This window comes from Neofelis nebulosa, chromosome 2, assembly GCF_028018385.1.
Source record: "Neofelis nebulosa isolate mNeoNeb1 chromosome 2, mNeoNeb1.pri, whole genome shotgun sequence".
NCBI lineage: Eukaryota > Metazoa > Chordata > Mammalia > Carnivora > Felidae > Neofelis > Neofelis nebulosa.
Window position 1 is genome coordinate 96,799,877 of NC_080783.1, and position 22,058 is coordinate 96,821,934.

At 40.0% G+C, this 22,058-nt stretch overlaps 1 long non-coding RNA gene across 2 annotated transcripts; it reads right to left on the minus strand.

Moving 5' to 3' along the window:
• Positions 1-241: 241 nt before the first annotated feature.
• On the minus strand, positions 242-19,405 carry LOC131503777 (uncharacterized). 2 transcript variants are annotated; one of them, XR_009257593.1, is made up of 3 exons: positions 19,337-19,405; positions 875-1,048; positions 242-354 (listed from the first exon to the last, which is right to left on the minus strand). It is a non-coding gene; the product is annotated as an uncharacterized LOC131503777 (long non-coding RNA). The 2 variants fall into 2 exon arrangements; XR_009257592.1 differs by lacking the exon at positions 19,337-19,405 and adding an exon at positions 7,921-8,085.
• Between the last annotated feature and the right edge of the window lie 2,653 nt (positions 19,406-22,058).

Genomic DNA, 22,058 nt, shown 5'->3' on the forward strand with positions numbered 1-22,058 from the left:
ATCCTCCTCAAGCTATTTCCACAAACCCAAAGTGAGAGCCATGTGGTCCTCAGCCTCCACTCACTTGTGGCTTCCAGAGGCGCCAGCTAACATGAAGATCTTAAACTGGAGAAGCCTGGAGGCTTGTGAGGAAGTAAATAAAGACAGTAAAGACACCAGAGGACACAGAAAACCAGACAAGGCCAGATAAAAGTTTCCAGAAATCATTGCAACTGAAATGGGCAACAGAATTTACCTTGTCTTACTCTGCATTCTTGGTAGAGACACAACTGATGTTCCCCCATCGGAGCTACACCACGTCCTGGGTTTCATAAAGGCTGGAGGTGGATGGAAGTTGATTCTGACTTGCATAGACTGTGCAGAAGAAAAACAAACCCTCCGCACCATGTCTCATTATATTCAACTCTTTCCTACTCTCTGGTCCTTTACCAGGGGCAGCGGGTTTTTCAGGTGCCTTGGGTGACCACTGAGAACAAGAGGGAGATCTGATCCTGTCCCTAGAGGATGGTTCACAGGGCCCTGGTTCAGGTGTTTTTATAACTGATCAAGCAGCTGTGAGCAGCTCAGGTCTCAAGTAGCTAGAAATAAAGTTAAGGTGTGTCTCATCCTTTGGAGAGCCCAGCACATGGTCTCTGTACAAGCTACATCCTAAGGAGTTATGTCTGTCGGCCTGTATAAGGCCTCTTTCCTTCTCTGTAAGAGACACATGTTGCCCAGCTCACTATGTGGAAATGACAGCCTGTTTCATGCATGTCCTGAGAAACTTTTTAACATCCTCAGTCAGGCCGACCTGAAAGCCCTGTGGTGCTATCACTGCATCTTTTCCAAACACACAAGTAAAAAGACAAAATGTGTTTTATAAGTCAACTCATACTGTTCAGATCATCTTTCCAGATGGTGGAGGTGGAGGGTGAGGTCCCAGAGGCTACCAGGTTGGAGAAGGTGGGGGTGGCCCAAAGCCCATGGATGGTGATAAAGGGTAGCCCACGGGGTACGACATGGAGGGCACTTCTGGGAAAGGAGGAAATGCTCTGGCAGCCATGTTGACCTGTAGGATAGAAATTAAACTTTTGAGCTGTGTTAGGGTAAAGGGTGAAAAATCCAACAACAACACCAACACTAACATAGCTGAACCGCAGTGAAGCAGGAACAGTGCCTGTCTCCTTCCCCTCCACCTGGTTCCAACAGGGCAGCAGCAGTGCCACAAAACTCCACCCTTCCCACCAGGTCCCACCTAGAGCTTCTAGGAGTTTGAGGAGACAATGCAGTGCATTGCTTGCAGCATGCATGGTACTAGCTGTGTCTGCAAATGTAGGGAAGGAAGTGGCTAGTCTTAAAGGATCAGAGGGATAATTCCAGACTACTAAAGAAAGTCTGTTCCACACACACAGAGGCTTCTATTTCCAGGACTACTCTCCACCCAGCCCTTCACCACCTCAACAGCTCCGTCTTGGCATAATAAGAGCTGAATGATGAGGAAGAATTATGTTTTCATATCATACACTTACATCTTTAATGCATTTCAAGTTCATACTTGTCAGTGGTGTAACATAAGGATGTAAGCTTTATTCTTATGCATGTAAATATCCAATTTTCCCAGCACCAGTTATTCAAGAGACTACTTTTCTCCACTGTGTATTCTGGACACCCCTGTCAAATACTAGTTGACTGTGCATGCATGGGTTTATTTTGGGCTCTCAATTTCTGTTCCACTGTCTTGTGTGTGTGCTTATGCCAGTGACATAACTGATTTCTTTCGTGTCAGAATGCAACTTGAAATCAAGAAGTGTGATGCCTCCTATCTTGTTCTTTCTTGCTTTGGCTACTTGGGGTGTTTTTGTGGTTCCAAATATATTTTAGGATATGTTTTTCTAATTGCGTAAAAATTGCATTGGAGTATTGATAGAGATTGCATTGAGTCTCTAGATGGCTTTGGGTAGTATGGATATTGTATCTATATTAATTCCTCCAAAAGATGGACATGGATGGCTTTTCACTGACTTGTGTGTTCTTCATTTCTTTCATCCAAATTGAATTTCTTCCATTTCTCCACACAGGTTTTATAGTTTTCTGTAGAGATCTTTCACTTCCTTGGCTAAATTTATTCCTATATATTTTATTGTTTTTGATGCTATTGTAAATGGGATTCTTTTCTTTACTTCTTTTTAGATAATGTGGTTAGTGGATAGGAATGCTACAGAATTTGGTATGGTGACTTTCTATTTTGCAACTTTACTGCATTTCTTGATTAGATATTAACAGGCTCTTTTACATTAAACTTTTTATTTCATTCCTTCACCTTACTTAAAAAAATCATTTTATTTGGGAATAGCTGACACACTATGTTACATTAGTCTCAGAGGAACAACATAGTGATTGGGCAAGTGTATACATTCTGCTACACTAACACAGGTGTAGCTATCATGTGTCACCATGCATCTATTCCAGTACCATTCAGTATGTTCCCTATGCTGTATCTTCTATCTGTGATTTATTCATTACATAACCAGAAGCCTGCATCACCCAATCCCCTTCACATATCTAGGGCATCCTTGTCTTGTGCCTGATCTTAAAGGAAAATCTTTCACAATATCACTATTGAGTATGATGTTAGCTGCGGACTTCACATACATGGCCTTTCTTATGTTGAGATATGTTCCTTCTACACTGAATTTTTAAAGAGTTTTTTAGCAAAAATGGATACCAAATTTTCTCAAATCTTTTTTCTGTGTCTATTGACATGGTCATATGAGTTTTCTTTTTAATTTTTAAAATTTATTTATTTTTACTTTAAATTTTTAACAATTTATTTATTTATGTATTTATTTAGTATGTATTTTTCAAATTTTTACTTAAATTCCAGTTGGTTAACATACAGTGCAATACTAGTTTTGGGTATAGAATTTAGTCATCCATCTGGCCAACAGGCACATGAAAAGATGCTCAACGTCACTCCTCATCAGGGAAATACAAATCAAAACCACCCTCAGATATCACCTCACGCCAGTAAGAGTGGCCAAAATGAACAAATCAGGAGACTATAGATGCTGGAGAGGATGTCGAGAAATGGGAACCCTCTTGCACTGTTGATGGGAATGCAAATTGGTGCAGCCACTCTGGGAAACAGTGTGGAGGTTCCTCAAAAAATTAAAAACAGACCTACCCTATGACCCAGCAATAGCACTGCTAGGAATTTACCCAAGGGATACAGGAGTACTGATGCATAGGGGCACTTGTACCCCAATGTTTATAGCAGCACTCTCAACAATAGCCAAATTATGGAAAGAGCCTAAATGTCCATCAACTGATGAATGGATAAAAAAATTGTGGTTTATATACACAATGGAGTACTACGTGGCAATGAGAGAGAATGAAATATGGCCCTTTGTAGCAACATGGATGGAACTGGAGAGTGTTATGCTAAGTGAAATAAGCCATACAGAGAAAGACAGATACCATATGGTTTCACTCTTATGTGGATCCTGAGAAACTTAATAGAAACCCATGGGGGAGGGGAAGGAAAAAAAAAAAAGAGGTTAGAGTGGAAGAGAGCCAAAGCATAAGAGACTCTTAAAAACTGAGAACAAACTGAGGGTTGATGGGGGGTGGGAGGGAGGGGAGGGTGGGTGATGGGTATTGAGGAGGGAACCTTTTGGGATGAGCACTGGGTGTTGTATGGAAACCAATTTGACAATAAACTTCATATATTGAAAAAAAAGAATTTAGTCATCCATCACTTACATACAACACCCAGTGTTCCTCAATACTCGTGTCCTCCTTAGCCCATCACCCATTTAACCCATCCCCCTGCCCACTTCCCTTCTAGCAACCGTCAGTTTGCTATTTATAGTTAAGAGTCTGGTTTCTCCTTGATTTTTCTTTCATTCAGGTATGTGAGGGGTCACATTTATTGATTTGCATTGCTGAACATCCTTCCTTTACAGGGAAAAAAAGACCCTTCATCACGGTCAATGATCCTTTTAATGTGCTGCTGAATTTGGTTTGCCTGCGTATTATTGGAAATTTTTCATCTATATTCATCACGGGGATACTGGCCTATAGTCTTCTGTTCAGGTAGTATCCTTTTCTGGCTTCCTAACAGGGTAATTCCAATCTCATGAAATGAGTTTGGTGGTGTTCATTCCTCTTTAATCAGTGAGAGGGCTGCTGTTAGGTTTCTTCTACAAACTTTTGCTCAAATTCACCAGTGAATCCACCTGGTCCTGGGCTTTACTTCACTGGAAGATTTTCAATTACTGATTCAAATTACTTGCATTGGTTATCTTCTGGTATTGATACAGTCTTCCTTTAATTGGTCTGTAAAAACCTTCTATTCCTTCCTGATACAGTCTTGGTAGGTTGTGTGTTTCTCAGAACCTATCCATTTCTTCTAGGTAGTCAGTTTGTTGGCATCTAATTTGGCCATAGTCGCCTCTTTGTCTCCTTTATGTTTCTGTGCTATCAGATGTAATGTCTTCTCTCTTACTTATAATTCTTTTGATTTGGGTCCTCTCTCTGTCTTAGCATAGTCTATGTACAGGCTTGTCAATTTTGTTTAACTTTTCAGAAAACCGACTGTTGGTCTTCATATTTTCTACTGATTTCATGGTCTCAGTTTCATTTGTTTCCATTCTCATATGTATTACTTTCTCCCTTCTGAGAACATTGGACTTAGATTGTTGCTTTCTTCTAGTTCTTTGAAGTTAGTTACGTTGTTCATTTGAGTCCCAAATCTATCTTCCATGCATGCAAATCCAGTGACTCATCAGAGAACCTTCAACAGGTCTTTCCTGTCCTATCTCTGATTCTCAGAACTCTGAGAAAAAGAACCAGAAAATTTACTTGAAGACACAACAGATGGAAAACTTCCCTATGCGGGGAAGGAAACAGATCCAGAAGCAGGAGGCACAAAGAACCCCCAATATATTCAACAGAAGCAGATCCACACCAAGTCATATAATAATTAAAACCCAAAATGTCATTATAAAGAAAAATTTTAACAGCAGGAAAACAAAAGATGACAGTTACCTATAAGGGAAACCCTATAAGATTATCACTGGATTTTTTTCAGAAGAAACTTTGAAACCGTAAGTGAGCAGCATGGTATGTTAAAGGTGCTGAATGGAAAACATCTGCAGCCAAAAAGAGTCTATCCAGCACACTATCATTCAGAAGGAAGGAGAGATCAAGAGGTTCCCAAATAAAAACTAAGCGAGTTCACAACCAACAAACCACCCTGGCAAGAAATGTTAAAGGGGAATCTTTGAGTGGAAAAGAAACACCTAAAGTGACAGTATTAAAGTGCAAAACGCTAAAGCAATAAAAACGAGTATTTCTGTAAAACATCAGTCAAGGTATTCACGATATAAAAGGTTTTGAAATATGACACTACATATCTACAACACGGGGAGGAGAGGAGTAAAGAACTGGTTCAAACTTAAACAACTATCAACTGAATATAGACCTCTATATGCAGAAGTGGTTAGGTACAAACCTAATAATAACCACAAACCAAACACCAGTAATACATATGGAGAGAATAAAGACAAGCAATTTCAAATGTGCTACTAAAGAAACCCAGCAAACCGTAAAAAAGAGAAAAAGAAAGGATCAGAAAGATTCAGAAACAACCAAAATCAAGTAATAAAATGACAACAAGTACATGTCTATCAATTACTTTGAATGGAAACAGATAAAATGCTCAAATCAAAGGCAGTGGGTGACAGATAGGGGCACCTGGATGGCTCAATTGCTTGAGATTTCGCCTCTTGATTTAGGCTCAGGCTGTGATCCCAGGATCATGGGACTGAGCCCCATGTTGGGTTCTGCACTGAGCATGGAACTTGCTTAAGATTCATTCTCATTCTCTCTCTCTCTCTCTCTCTCTCTCTCTCTCTCTCTCTCTCTTTCTCTCTCTCTCTCTCCCCACTCCCCCCACCCCACCCTCCCACGCCTGTGCTCTCTCTCTCTTAATAATAAAAGGCACTGGGTGATAGAATGGATAAAAATATAGGACCTATCTATCTTCTACCTACAAGAGACTAATTATAGAACTAAATATCAAAAGAAAACTGCAGTAGCAATACCTATATCAGACAAAGTAGATTTAAAAATAAAACAGTAACAAGAGACAAAGGACACTTAATAATAAAAAGTACAATCCAACAAAAAGAACAATTGTAAACATATATGCACTCAACCTGAGAGCATCCAAATACACAAAACAGTCAAAAACAAAAGTAAAGGAATTGATAGTCATACAACCCTAGTAGGGCACTTTTACACCCAATGGCATCAATGGAGAGATCATTCAATCATAAAATCAACAAGGAAGTGGTGATGTTGAGTGACAGAGTAGACCAGATGGACTTAACTGAATATTTAGGACATTCCATCCTAAAACAGCACAATACACTTTCTTTTCAGGTGCATATGGAACATTCTCCACACTAGATAAAATATTAGGTCATAAAACAAGCCAAAACAAAATCAAACAGATCGAAGTCATACCATGTGTCTTTTCAGACCACAGTGCTATGAAAGTAGAAGTCTACAACAAGAAAAAAATCTGGAAAAAGCACAAAAACATGGAAGTTAAATAACATGCTCCTAAACAATCAATGGGTCAGCCAAGAAATCAAAGAAGAAATCCAAAAGGACATGGAAACAAATGAAGATGAAAACACAACAATCCAAACTTTTGTAAAGCAGGAAAAGTGGTTCTAACAGGGAAGTTTATAGCAATATAGGTCTGCCGCAGGGGAAAACAACAACAAAAACCTGAAGTAAATTCCAAAACCTTATGACAATAAAAGCTAGACAAAGGACAACAAACAAAACCCCCAAATAGCAGAATGAAGAAAATAATTAAAAGCAGAGGAGAAATAAATGATACAGAAATTAAAACTACAGTAGAACAAGGTAAATGAAATTAGGAGGTGCTTCCATGAAAAGATCAATAAAATTGATAACCCTTAGCCGCACTAATCAGAAAACAGAAACAACACATATAAATAACAATGACGGAGAAGAACCAACACCAGAGAAATACAAAGAATTGTAACAGAATATTATGAAAAACTATATGCCAACAAACTGGAATATACGGATCAATTCCTAGAAACATGGAACCTACCAAAACTGAAGCAGGATGAAATAGAAAATTTGAACAGATTGTTTACTAGCAAGAGGACAGACTCAGTAATCAAAAATCACCTAACAGGGGCGCCTGGGTGGCGCAGTCGGTTAAGCGTCCGACTTCAGCCAGGTCACGATCTCGCGGCCCGTGAGTTCGAGCCCCGCGTCAGGCTCTGGGCTGATGGCTCGGAGCCTGGAGCCTGTTTCCGATTCTGTGTCTCCCTCTCTCTCTGCCCCTCCCCCGTTCATGCTCTGTCTCTCTCTGTCCCAAAAATAAATAAAAAACGTTGAAAAAAAAAAAATCACCTAACAGACAACAGTCCAGGACCAGAGGACTTCACAAGCACATTCTACCAAACATCTGAAGAAAAGTTGATGCCTGTACTTGTCAAACTATACCAGAAAACAGAACAGGAAACAAAATACCCAAATTACTTATATGAGACCAGCATTACCCTGATACCAAAACCAAATAAAGACACCATGGAAAAACAAAACTACAGGTCCATATCGTTCATGCACACAGATGCAGAAGTCCTCAACCAAGATTTAGCAAACAGAATCCAACAACACATTCAAAAAATAGTCCACCAGCATAAAGTGGGATATCTCCAGAATGCAAGGGTAGTTCCATATTCAAATATCAATCAACCTGCAATATCACAGTAATAATTGAAAGGATAAAATATATATCATTTCTACAGACACAGAAAAATTATTTGACAAAGTAAAACTCTCATCCATGATAAAAACCCTCTAAAAACAGGTTTAGAGGGAACATACCTCAGCTTAATATAGTCTATCTATGTAAGCCCACAGCAGACATCATACTCAGTGGAGAAAACAGAAAGCTTTCCTCCAAGGTCAGTAAAAAGTAAAGATCTCCACTCTTACCACTTATATTCAACATAGTACTGGCAGTCCTAGTCACAGCACTTAGCCAACAAAAAGAAATGAAAGGCATTCACATTGGGAAGGAAGAAGTACAATTTCACTATGTGCACATGATGTGATACTCTATATAGAAAATCCAATAGACTCCACCAAAAATCTACCAGAACTGAAACTTGAATTTAGTAATGTCACAGGATGGAAAATCAATGTGCAGAAATCAGTAGCATTTCTATTATAATAAAGCAATAAAAGGGAAATTAAGGAAACAATCCCAATTATATTTACACACACACACACAAAATAATAAGATACCTAGGAATAAACCTAAGCAAATAAGTGCAAGACCTTTACTCTGACCACTGTGAAACACTGATGAAAGAAATTGAAGACAACACAAATAAATGGAAAGGCATTCCATGCTCATGCACAGAAAGAACCAGGGGTGCCTGGGTGTCTCAGTCGATTAAGCGTCCGACTTCAGCTCAGTTCATGATCTCATGTTTGTGGGTTTGAGGTCTGCATTGGGCTCTGTACGGATAGCTCAGAACCTGGAATCTGCTTGGGATTCTGTGTCTCCCTCTCTCTCTGCCCCTCCCCGACTCATGCTCTGTCTCAGTCTCTCTAAAATAAATAAAACATTTAAAAAAATTTTTTTAGGGGCACCTGGGTGGCTCAGTCGGTTAAGCGTCCGACTTTGGCTGAGGTCATGATCTTGCAGTCTGTGAGTTCGAGCCCCTCATCAGGCTCTGTGCTGACAGCTCAGACCCTGGAGACTGTTTCAGATTCTGTATGTCTCTCTCTCCTTGACCCTCCCCTGTTCATGCTCTGTCTCTCTCTGTCTCAAAAATAAAAATAAATGTTAAAAAGAAATTTTTTTTAAAAGAAAAGCACCTGGCTGGCTCAGTTGGTTAAGTGTCCAACTTCAGTTTGGGTCATGATCTCACAGTTCGTGCATTTGAGCCCCACGTTGGGACATGTGCTGAATGACAGCCCAGAGTGTGGAGGCTGGAGGATTCTATGCCTCCATCTCTTCCTGCCCCTCCCCCACTCACGCTCTATTTCTCTCTCTCTCTCAAAAATAAATAAACATAAAAAAATTTTTCAGTAAATAAATAAAAAAGAACCAATATTTTTGAAATGTCTACACTACCAAAGCAATCCACAGATTTAATGTAATCTCTATCAAAGTACCAACAGCATTTTTTCACACAACTAAAACAAAAATCCTAAATATATATGGAACCAGCAAAGATCCCAAATTACCAAAGAAGCTTTGGAAAACAAAACCAAAGCAATCCACAGATTTAATGTAATCTCTATCAAAGTACCAACAGCATTTTTTCACACAACTAAAACAAAAATCCTAAATATATATGGAACCAGCAAAGATCCCAAATTACCAAAGAAGCTTTGGAAAACAAAAGCAAAGCTGGAGGGATCACAATTCACGACTTCAAGTTCTAGTCCAAGGCAGTAGGCAGTAAAACAGTATGGTCCTGGCACAAAAATAAATACATACATTGAGGGGACAGAATAAAATATTCAGAAATAAACCTACAATTTTATGTTCAATTAATCCTCAACAAAGCAGGAAGGAATATCCAATGGGAAAAATCAGGCTCTTCAACAAATGGTGCTGGAAAAACTGGTCAGCTATAAGCAAAAGAATAAAATTGGACCACTTTCTTATACTATATAAATTCAAAATAAATTCAAAATGGATTAAGGACCTAATGTGAGATATGAATCCATAAACATCCCAGAACAGAGAACAGGCAGTAATGTCTCTAATAACTACCATAGCAACATTTTTCTAGAAATGTCCCCTGAGGCAAGGGAAATAAAAGCAAAAATAAACTATTGGGACTTCATCAAAATAAAAAGCCTCTGCATAGCAAAAGAAACAATCAGCAAAGCTAAAAGGCAACCTACTGAACGGAGAAGATATTTGCAAATGACATATCCAAAACAGGGTTAGTATCCCAAATATATAAAGAATTTGTACAAATAAACCCACACAAAAATATCCAATTAAAAAATGAGCAGAAGAAATGAACAGATCTCTCTCCAAAGAAGATACAGAGATGGCCAACACACACATGAAAAGATGCTCAACATCTCCCCTCAGCAGGGAAATGCAAATCAGAAGTACAAGGAGACATCAATTCATACCTGTCAGAATGGCTACAGTGAACAACAGAAGAAACAAGGGTAGAATGGGTTGCGCAGGAAAAGGAGCTCTTGTGCACTGTTGGTGGGAATGCCAACTGCTGCCACACTGTGGAAACAGTATGGAGGTTCCTCAACAAGGTTAAAAATGGAACTACCCGATGATCCAGCAATAGCACTACTGAATACAAAAATACAAAATACAAAAACACTCTTTCAAAGGGATACATGCACCCCATGTTTAGGCAGCAATATTTACAAGACAAATTATGGAAGAGCACAAGTGTCCCTAGATAGATGAATACATACAGACCTGGAAAATACACACACACACACACACACACACACACACACACACACGTATACATGTATGTATACATATGCAGACATACATACATGTATATATATATACATACATATATATATACACACACACAATGGAATCATATCAGCCATAAAAAAAGAATGAAATATTCCCATTTGCAATAACATGGATGGAGCTACAGAGTATACTTCTACGTGAAATAAACCAGTCAGAGAAAGACAAATACCCTATGACTTCACTCACATGTGGCATTTAAGAAACAAACGACCAAAGGACAAAGAGAGAGAGAAGAGAGATGAGCCATGAAACAGACTCTTAACTATTGAGAACTGACAGTTACCAGAGGGGGTGGGGTGGGGTGGGGGATGGGTGGAATCACTGATGGGGATTAAGGAGTAGACTTACTGTGATGTGCATTGGTGATGCAGAAAATTGTTGAAACTAACAGAATACTGCATGTTAACTATTCAGCAAATAAAATATACTAAAATAAGTAATAGCTTTGAATATAAGTGGACTAAATGCTCCAATCAAAACACACAGGGTGCCTTAATGGATAAAAAAGCAAGACCCACCTATGTGCTACCTACAAGAGTCTCATTCCAGAACTAGAGACACATGTAGATCAAAAGTGGAAAGATGGAAACACATTTATCAGGCAAATGGAAGTGAAAAGAAACGGGGGTAGCAATACTCCAATCAGGCAAAACAGACTTTCAAACAAAGACTATATCAGGAGACCAAGAACACTACATAGTGATAATGGGAACAACCTACAAGAATACATACCAATTGTGAATATTCATGCAACCAACATGGAAGCACTGAAATATATAACGCAGCTAACAACAGACCTAAAAGAAGAAATTCAGAGCAATACAATATTAGTATAGGATTTTAACACCACCTTACAACAATGGACAGATCATCCAAGCAGAAAATCAAAAAGAAAACAGTGGCTTTGAATGACACACTGGACTAGATGGATCTAATAAATATATTTCAAACATTCCATCCCCAAACAGCACAATACACATTCTTGTCAAATGCACATGGAACATTCTCCAGAGGAGATCACATGTCAGGCTACAAAACAAGTCTCAACAAATTCAAAAAGATGAATGCATCTCATGCATCTTTTCTGACCACAATGGTAGGAAACTGGAAATCAATCACAGGAAAAGAATCAGGAAATGCAGGATAAATAACATGCTCCTAAGCAATGAATGGGTCAACCAAGAAATCAAAGAGGAAATCCAAAAATATAGAGAGACAAATGAAAAAGGAAACACCAGGGTCAAAAATCCTTGGGATGCTATGAATGATCTAACAGGGATGATTACAACAAACCAGGCCTCCCTCAAGAGGAAAAATCTCAAATAAACTACCTAAACTTACACATAAAGCAGTTAGAAAAAAGAATAAACCCCAAAGATAGCAGAAGGCTTCAACGAAACCAGAAGCTCATAGTTTCAAAGAATAAACAAAATTGATGCACCTTTAGCTACACTCATCCCCCTCCCCCCAAAAAGAGGACTAAACTAAAAGCAGAAATGAAAGAGGATAAATAATGACAGACATCACAGAAATACACAGATATTATAACAGAATATCATGAAAAATCATAGACCAACCAAATGGACAACCTAGAAGAAATGCATCAATTCCTAGAAACATCACATCTGCAACTGAACCTGAAAGAAATAGAAAATTTGAACAGACTGATGAATAGCAATCAAATTCAACCAGTAATCCAAAAACTCCCAACAAACAAAAGGCCAGGATCCAATGGCTTCAGAGCTGCATCCTTTCAACCATTTAAAGAGTTAACACCTGAGGGGAGGGGCCAACATGGCGGAGAAGTAGGGGTATCCAAACTTCCCTCTTCTCCCAGACAAAGAAGTATTGAAGCCAAAGGACTTTGAATCCCAAGAGTCCGGGTGGAAAAGAGACAGTCGCGCTTCCAGGGACCCATGGGACAACCTGATGGGCCACAGGTGCGTGATTGTGATGCGGGAGAGATGAAATGAACAGAGGGAGGGATCCGCTTCTTCCGAGAGACAAAGGGAAGAGAAAGAGTGGCTGGGGAAGCACAGCACTGTATCTGGACAAGAGAAAAACCTCAGGCCAGGACAGAGAAAGATCCAGCCTCTAACTGTGGGGCTTTCTGTGGACTGGGGCCAACTGCCCGGATCATGAACCTGGGGAGGAGGGGAGCCAGCCCCAGTCTCGGGGGCTAGGTCAGGAGTGCAGTCCACACTAGGGAAAAATGATCCCCTCCCTGGAGTTATCCCCCTCCCTGTGGGACAGGACAAAGCCTGCCGCACCTGCCAGTCAGGGACCACATATCAGGTGGTGGGGAGAGATGCTTCCCGGGGCCGGGGAGCAAGAGTTTGAATCCCAGCCAAATGCCAGGCACGGGAGTCGGCGGAGCGAGACAAACTGTTTCATTTGTATCCACGGCACAGTGAGGACAGATAGCTCAAACAGAGTGGTCTGTGGAGGAGAGACTGGGGGCGGGGGGGGGGGGGGCTGCCATTTTTCTCCCCACAACCCCAAGACGGGGCCTCAGGGATTTGACAGCAGGACCCACAGTGGACACCCCCTTCTCCAGACCTGCACTGCTGCATTGCCTGGTTTAATTCTCAAACAATTCTAATTATATAGATACATTCTTCCTTCCTCCTTCTCATCTCTTCCCTCCTCTAGTCTGGTTACTCTGGTTGTTGGTTTGTTTAAGCAGACATATTTAATCCATTCTCTTGATATATGTTCCAAACCTCCTTCTTTATTCTCCATTTTCTCTCTCTGGATTAAGCCCTATAGTTTCTGTGTCTGGACAATTTTATCTTCCTTCATTCTTCCCTGCCTCCTTCTTCAGTTTCCTTTCTCTATCTCCGGATTAAGCCATATAGTTTCTCTGGTCCATTTTTACTCTTTCTTTTCCCCACCCCTGTCATGTCTCTCTTTGTATGGGATAAGGCCTCTTCCATCAGCACTACCTCCACCCTGTGATTTACTTGTAGCTGGTGTTTCTGGTTTTTTGTTCTAGGTTTTTTTGGTTTGTTTGCTTGTTTGTGTGTTTGCGTGTTTTTGTTTTCTGTTTGTTTTTTGTTTGTCTGTTTTCCTTTCCAGAGCTACTTCAATGAACAAGTCAAAGCACACCTGGTGGAGGGTCTAAAACATCACTACCAGTTGGGAGATAAAGTACCCAAGGTCATAACAACAGAGAGCAAGTAACACTCTCCAAAAAAACATCTCCTGAAGGGCCAGGCTCTGGATAGGGTATGGCCCGTCTTTAATATACAAGTGCTCACAGGTGCAGGGCACATAACAAGCTTTTAAAACACATCACTATCCAAAATGATGAAACAGAAGAGTTCTCCTCAAAAGAAATTCCAGGATGAAATGACAGCTAAAGAATTGATCAAAATGGATATGCACAATATAACTGCACAAGAATTTAGAATAACAGTCATAAGATTAATCGCTGGGTTTGAGAAAAGCACGGAAGAAAGCAGAGAATCTATTGCTGCAGAGATCAAGGAACTAAAAAATAGTAATGATGAATTTAAAAATGCTATAAATGAGTTGCAAAATAAAATAGAGGTGGTCACAGCGAAGATTGAAGAGGCAGAGGGAAGAATAGGTGAATTAGAAGATAATTATGGAAAAAGAGGAAGCTAAGGAAAAGAGAGATAAAAAAAATTCCGGATCATGAGGGTAGATTTAGAGAACTAAGTGATGCAATCAAACTGAACAGTATCCATATCATAGGAGTTCCAGAAGAAGAGAGAAAAAGGGGCCGATGGTGTACTTGAACAAAACATAGCTGAGAACTTCCCTAACCTGGAGAAGGAAACAAACATTGAAATCCAGGAGGCACAGAGAATTCCCTTCAGATGTAACTTGCATCGATATTCTGCATGACATATCATACTGAAACTGTCAAAGTACAAAGATAAATGGAGAATTCTGAAAGCAGCTAGGAATAAACAGGGCTTAACATATAAGGTAGACACATAAAGGTAGTAGCTGACCTATCTACTAAAACTTGGCAGGCCAGAAAGGAGTGGCAGGAAATTGTCAATGTGGTGAACAGGAAAAATATGCAGCCAAGAATCCTTTATCCAGCAAGCCTGTCATTCAGAATAGAAGGAGGGAGAGATCAAGGTTTTCCCAAACAAACAAACAAAAACTGAAGGAATTTATCACCAATAAACCATCCCTACAAGAGATCCTAAGGGAGACTCTCTGAGTAAAATGATGCAAGGACCACTAAAGGACAAGAGACATCACCACGAGCATGAAACCTACATATAATATAATGACTCTAGTGCTCGCTTCGGCAGCACATATACTAATATAATGACTCTAAAGCCATATCTTTCAATAACAACACTGAATGCAAATGAAGTAAATGCTCCAATCAAAAGACATAGGGTATCAGAAGGGATTAAAAAAAAAAACAAGACCCATCTATTTGCTATCTTCAAGAAACCCATTTTAGACCTGAGGACATCTTCAGATTGAAACTGAGGGGATGGAGAACATCTACCATGCTACTGGAAGTCAAAAGAAAGCTGGAGTAGCCATACTTCTATCAGGCAAAATAGATTTTAAAGTAAAGGCTGTAACAAGAGATGAAGAAGGGCATTATATAATAATTACAGTGTCTATCCATCAAGAAGAGGTAACAATTATAAATGTTTATGCACTGAATTCAGAAGCACCCAAATATATAAAACAATTAATCACAAACATAAACAACCTTATTGATAAGAATGTGGTAACTGCAGGGGCTTTAACACTCCACTTTCAACAATGGATAGGTCATCTAGACAGAAAATCAATAAAGGAACAATGGCCCTGAAAGATACACTGGACCAGATGGACTTGACAGATATATTTAGAACTTTTCATCCTACAGCAGCGGAATATACATTCTTCTCGAGTGCATAGGGAACATCCTCCAAGACAGATCACATACTGGGTCACAAAACAGCCCTCAATAAATATGAAAGAACTGAGATCATACCATGCACACTTTCAGATCACAATGCTATGAAACTTGAAATTAATCACAGGATAAAGTTTGGAAAACTTCCAAATGCATGGAGGTTAAAGAACATTCTACTAAAGAAAGAATGGGTCAACCAGGCAATTAAAGAAGAAATTAAAAAAACATGGAAACAAATGAAAATGAAAACACAACAATCCAAACCCTTTGGGATGCAGCAAAGGCAGTCCTAAGAGGAAAATACATTGCAATCCAGCCTATCTCAAGAAACAAGAAAAATCCCAAATATAAAATCTAACAGCACACCTAAAGGAACTAGAAGCAGAACAGCAAAGAAACCCCAAACCCAGCAGAAGAAGAGAATTAATAAAGATCAGAGCACAAACAATACAGAACCCCCCCCAAAATAGAACAGATCAATGAAACCAAGAGTTGGTTTTTTGAAAAAATAAACAAAATTGATAAACCTCTAGCCAGGCTTCTCAAAAAGAAAAGAGAGAGGGCCCAAGTAGATAAAATCACGAATGAAAAGGGATTTCTTGCAGCCAATCCCTCAGAAATACAAACAATTATCCGAGAATACTATGAAAAATTCTATGCCAACAAACTGGACAACCAGGAAGAAATGGACAAAGTCCTAAACACCCACACACTATCAAAACTCAAACGGGAAGAAATAGAAAATTTGAACAGATCCATATCTAGTAAAGAAGTTGAATCAGTTATCAAAAATCTCTCAGCAAGTAAGAGTCCTGAACAAACATGGCTTCCCTGGGGAATTCTACCAGACATTTAAAGCAGAGTTCATATCAATCCTTCTCAAGATGTCCCAAAAATATAGAAATGCAAGGAAAACTTCAGGACTCATCCTATGAAGCCAGCATTACCTTGATTCACAAACCAGACAGGGTCCCCACAAAAAAGGAGAACTACAGGCCAATATCCCTGATGAACATGGATGCAAAAATTCTCAACGAGATACTAGCAAATCGAATTCAATGACATATACAAAGAATTATTCACCATCATCAAGTGGGATTCATTCCTGGGCTGCAGGGCTGGTTCAATATTCACAAATCAATCAATGTGATTCATCACATTAATACAAGAAAGAAGAACCATATGATCCTCTCAATAGATGAAGAAAAAGCATTTGACAAAATACAGCATCCTTTCTAAATAAAAACCCGCAAGAAAGTCGGGATGGAAGGAACATACTTAAAGATCATAAGAGCCATAGATGAAAAGCCCACAACTAATATCATCCTCAATGGGGAAAAATGGAGAGCTTTCCCCCTGAGATCAGGAACATGACAGGGATGTCCACTCTCACCACTGTTGTTTAGCATAGTGTTGGAAGTCCTAGCATCAGCAGCCAGACAACAAAATGAAATAAAAGAAATCAAAATTGGCAAAGAAAAAGTCAAACTTTCACTTTTCGCAGACAACATGATACCCTACATGGAAAACCTGAAAGACTCCACCAAAAGACTGCTAGAACTGATACATGAATTCAGCAAAGTCACAGGGTACAAAATCAATGTACAGAAATCGGTTGCATTTTTATACACCAATAGTGAAGCAACAGAAAGAGAAATAAAGAAACGGATCCCATTTACAATTGCACCAAGAACCATAAAATGCCTAGGAATAAACCTAACCAAAAAGATGTAAAAGATCTGTATGATGAAAACTATAGAAAGCTTATGAAAGAAACGGAAGAAGACACAAAGAAATGGAAAAATATTCCATGCTCATGGATTGGAAGAATATTGTTAAAATGTCAATACTACCCAAAGCAATCTACACATTCAATGCAATCCCAATCAAAATTGCACCAGCATTCTTCTCCAAGCTAGAAGAAACAATGCTAAAATTTGTATGGAGCCACAAAAGACCCCGAATAGCCAAAGTAATACTGAAGAAGAAAACCAAAGCGGGAGGCGTCACAATCCCAGATGTTAGCCTCTACTACAGAGCTGTAATCATTAAGACAGTATGGTATTGGCACAAAAACAGAGACATAGACCAATGGAATAGAATAGAGAACCCAGAAGTGGACCCACAAATGGATGGCCAACAAATCTTTGACAAAGCAGGAAAGAGTATCCAATGGAAAAAAAAAAAGACAGGCTCCTTAGCAAATGGTGCTGGGAAAACTGGACAGCAACATGTAGAAGAATAAAACTAGACCACTTTCTTACACCGCACAAAAGAGAACCCAGAAGTGGACCCACAAATGGATGGCCAACAAATCTTTGACAAAGCAGGAAAGAGTAGCCAATGGGGAAAAAAAAAAGACAGGCTCCTTAGCAAATGGTGCTGGGAGAACTGGACAGCAACATGTAGAAGAATAAAACTAGACCACTTTCTTACACCGCACAAAAAATAAACTCAAAATGGATGAAAGACCTAAATGTGAGACAGGAAGTCATCAAAATCCTAGAGGAAAAAGCAAGCAACAACCTCTTTGACCTCGGTTGTGGCAATTTCTTACTCGACACATCTCCAAAGACAAGGGAATGAAAAGCAAAAATGAACTATCGGGACCTCATGAAGATAAAAACCTTCTGCGCTGCAAAGGAAACAATCAACAAAACTAAAAGGCAACTGACGGAATAGGAAAAGGTATTTGCAAATGACATATCGGATAAAGGGCTAGTATCCGAAACCTATAAAGAACTCACCAAGCTCCATACTTCAAAAACAGATAATCCAGTGAAGAAATGGGCAGAAGATACGAATAAACACTTTTCCAAAGAAGACATCCAGATGGCCAACAGACACATGAAATGATGCTCAATGTCACTCCTCATCAGGGAAATACAACTCAAAGCCACACTCAGATATCACCTCACACCGGTCAGAGTGGCTAAAATGAACAAATCAGGAAATTATAGATGCTGGCGAGGTTGTAGAGAAATGGGAACTCTCTTGCACTGTTGGTGGGAATGCAAACTGGTGCAGCTGCTCTGGACAACAGAGTGGAGCTTCCTCAAAAAATTAAAACTACAACTACCCTATGACCCAGCAAGAGCACTGCTAGGAATTTACCCAAGGGATACAGGAGTGCTGATGCATAGGGACACATGTACCCCTATGGTTACAGCAGTGCTTTCAACAATGGCCAAATTATGGAAAGAGCCTAAATGTCCATCAACTGATGAATGGATAAAGAAACTGTGGTTTATGTACACAATGGAATACTACTTGGCAATGAGGAAGAATAAAATCATGCCACTTGCAGCAATGTGGATGGAACTGGAGGGTGTCTTGCTAAGTGAAATAAGTCAGTCAGAGAAAGACAGATATCATATGTTTCCACTCATATGTGGATCTTGAGAAACTTAACAGAAGACCATGGGGGAAGAAAAGGGGGAAAAATAGTTACAAACAGAGAGGGAGGGAGGCAAACCATAAGAGACTCTTAAATACAGAGAACAAACTGAGGGTGGATGCGGGTGGGGGAGAGGGGAAAGTGGGTGATAGGCACTGAGGAGGGCACTTGTTGGGATGAGCAGTGGGTGTTGAATATAAGCCAATTTGAAAATAAATTATATTAAAAAATAAAGAGTTAATACCTATTCTTAAAATATTCTAAAATATGAAAGTGGAAGGCAAGTTTCCAAGTTCATTTTATGAGGCCATCAGTACCCTGATACCAAACCAGATAAAGACATTACAAACAATAGCAAAACAACAGGCCAATATCTCCGATGAACATAGATATAGTAATTGTCGAGAAAATATTTGCAACCCAAATCCAACAATGCATTTAAAAAGTCATTCACCTTAGGTGCCTGAGGGGCTCAGTCAGTTAAGCGTCTGACTTTGGGTTTGGGCTCAGGTCATGCTCTCGCAGTTCAGGAGTTCAAGCCCCCCATGAGGCTGTGCGCTGAAAGAAAAACACCATATGACATCACTTTATGTGGAATTTGGGAAACAAAACAAAGAAACAAAGAAAATGGAGAAAAGAAGACCAAAAAAACAAAAAACAAAAAAACAAAAAACCAAAAACAGACTCTTAAATTTAGAGAGGAAATGGTGCTTGCCAGAGGGCAGGTGGGTGGGGGGTGGGTGAAATAGGGGAAGGAGATGAAGAATACACCCATGGTGAGGAGCATGGAGTCATAGGAGAAGTGTTAAATCATTATACTGTACACCGTGAAGCAAACATAACTCAATGTTAATTACACTTGAATTTTAAAAATTAATACAAAATGGAAATACTCTCATAGCAACAGAAGATAAAAGTTTTAATTTTATAATCTTGGAATGAAAAGTGATATACGTAGCTTATGAAATCATTAATGAATTGGAAAAATGGGACACTGTCATAAAATTGCTCATAAACACATATGTAATTGAGTAACTCCTGCAGACATGTGAAAACTACACCCCATTCTTTTCCCCCAAAAATGGTTATTCTCCCCTTGTATCTTTCTTAGAAAATAACCCTAATTTCACTTGCAAAAATTCTACATTTATGAATTTAATATGCAAATCTTCTAATTTTCTGTATAGGATATACATTTTTCTTTCAAATTCAACTACGTGTGGGATTTTCTCAGGACTAAACCATCTAATGTATACACATACATAAAATATCCAATGAAGAAATCCAGTATAACGAAATGAAATCATACTGGTGCACATAGACTACATTTTTTATGGAACCACTCAAGATGGAATGATATTTTCAACTGGGTGGGAAAAGTTAACAGAGACCTACACAACAAATCTCGAAGTTACAGAAACTTGCATGTGCGTCAGGTCTGTCTTCTCTCTTACAGTGACAGAAAGGAGCCTTGAAAGTATGTGTGGTGAATGTAAAACTCGGGCAGGTCTACGAATCTCTGAATGAGAAAATGAGCAAAAAAGAAAAATTAAAAAACAGTGGAAATGTATCGAACAGGGGATCTGAGCATCAAGTTTCATAAAGACAGAATACCATGAGGCTTTTTATTTTTTTTTTCAACGTTTTTTTATTTTTATTTTTGGGACAGAGAGAGACAGAGCATGAATGGGGGAGGGGCAGAGAGAGAGGGAGACACAGAATCGGAAACAGGCTCCAGGCTCCGAGCCATCAGCCCAGAGCCTGACGCGGGGCTCGAACTCAAGGACCGCGAGATCGTGACCTGGCTGAAGTCGGACGCTCAACCGACTGCGCCACCCAGGCGCCCCAAGGCTTTTTCTTCTAAAATTGATTCACAATGTTTGCTTGCTACAGTCCTACCCACACTGAGAAGTGGCCTTGGTATGTCCTTTGACCAGCAGCAGTCACAGAGGGATCCCATGAATGAGCTTTTAGTAAAATCTGCAATCAATTTAAAAGTATTTCGGATGTTCACGAGTTCATGAGAAATTAGAAAACATGCCAAATCTCAACTAAAAAGGAGATAAGGTAACGAGTATGTTTTGAAGGTATTATTGAGGAGATTCCTTCCAACAAAGGCAAGAAAGGATAACTGTAAGGAATTCTGTTGCAGGAATAATATTGAACATTCGAATAACGGGAGGTTCCTGGCACAACGTACCTGTCAGGTTTTCAGTTGTTTTCAACGACGAGAACATTCTTGGGAAAAAATCCCCACTGAAAGTTAATAAAAGCATGTATGATGTGGAGGGCACATTGTGTTTTTACCTCGGGCTCTGGTTGCGGCAGGACTGGGAGAGTGGGTCCCAGCTCATTCTTCTAGAAGGTCCTGAGAGTCAACATTTGGCGTCTTCACTTCCCAACTGAATGCGGCTCCTGTTCCTCCGAATTTGTGTCAGGATTTCTCCCCCAAACAAGCCTGAACCTGACACAAGCCAACCCCAGCCTTTCTGACGCGGCGTGGCGGGACCCCCTGAATCCTTGGATCCTTGAGTGAAATACATCTTGTTCACAAAGCGGCAGGGGAAATGAGGAATAAGCCACGGAACAGCCCAGAAAATGTAAGGGACTGTGCCACTCACTGACCATCTGGCCTTTCTGGGGAAGCTGCCCAGCACCCCTGCACCCCACCCCCCCCCCCCCCAACCCCAGGGGCGGAACCTGCTGGACATGCAGCTCTGGCTCTTTGCCCACACTCAGAGGCACTGGGTCCTCAGAAGCAAGGAAGCCTTTCCAGCTCTGAGGCGCCCTGAATCAGAAAAGCCTAAGGGGCGCCATCTCTGGCCATCACTGCGCACGCAGACGCCCGGCCCCTCCCTGGGCGTGGTGCGCGCGCGCCCCCTGCCGGCCTCCGTGGGAATTCCTGCAATGCTCAAGGCCATGGCTGCTCAGCTGGAAGTACTGAGAGTGCAGCTGGTCCAGTGAAGCCTGTTCTCCAGATTGGGAAGGGTCTTAGTGAAGGGCCTGGGACACAAAGAAATCTTTTCCTTCTCCTTTTTACTGACTGAAGAACGAAACCGAATTTATTGATGTCATGATATCATTTGTAATGCTTTAAGCAGCATTCCCAGAAATACAGACGACAAATTGACACATGCTGAATGAACCACTGGCAGTGGTGTTTACCACGAAAATAC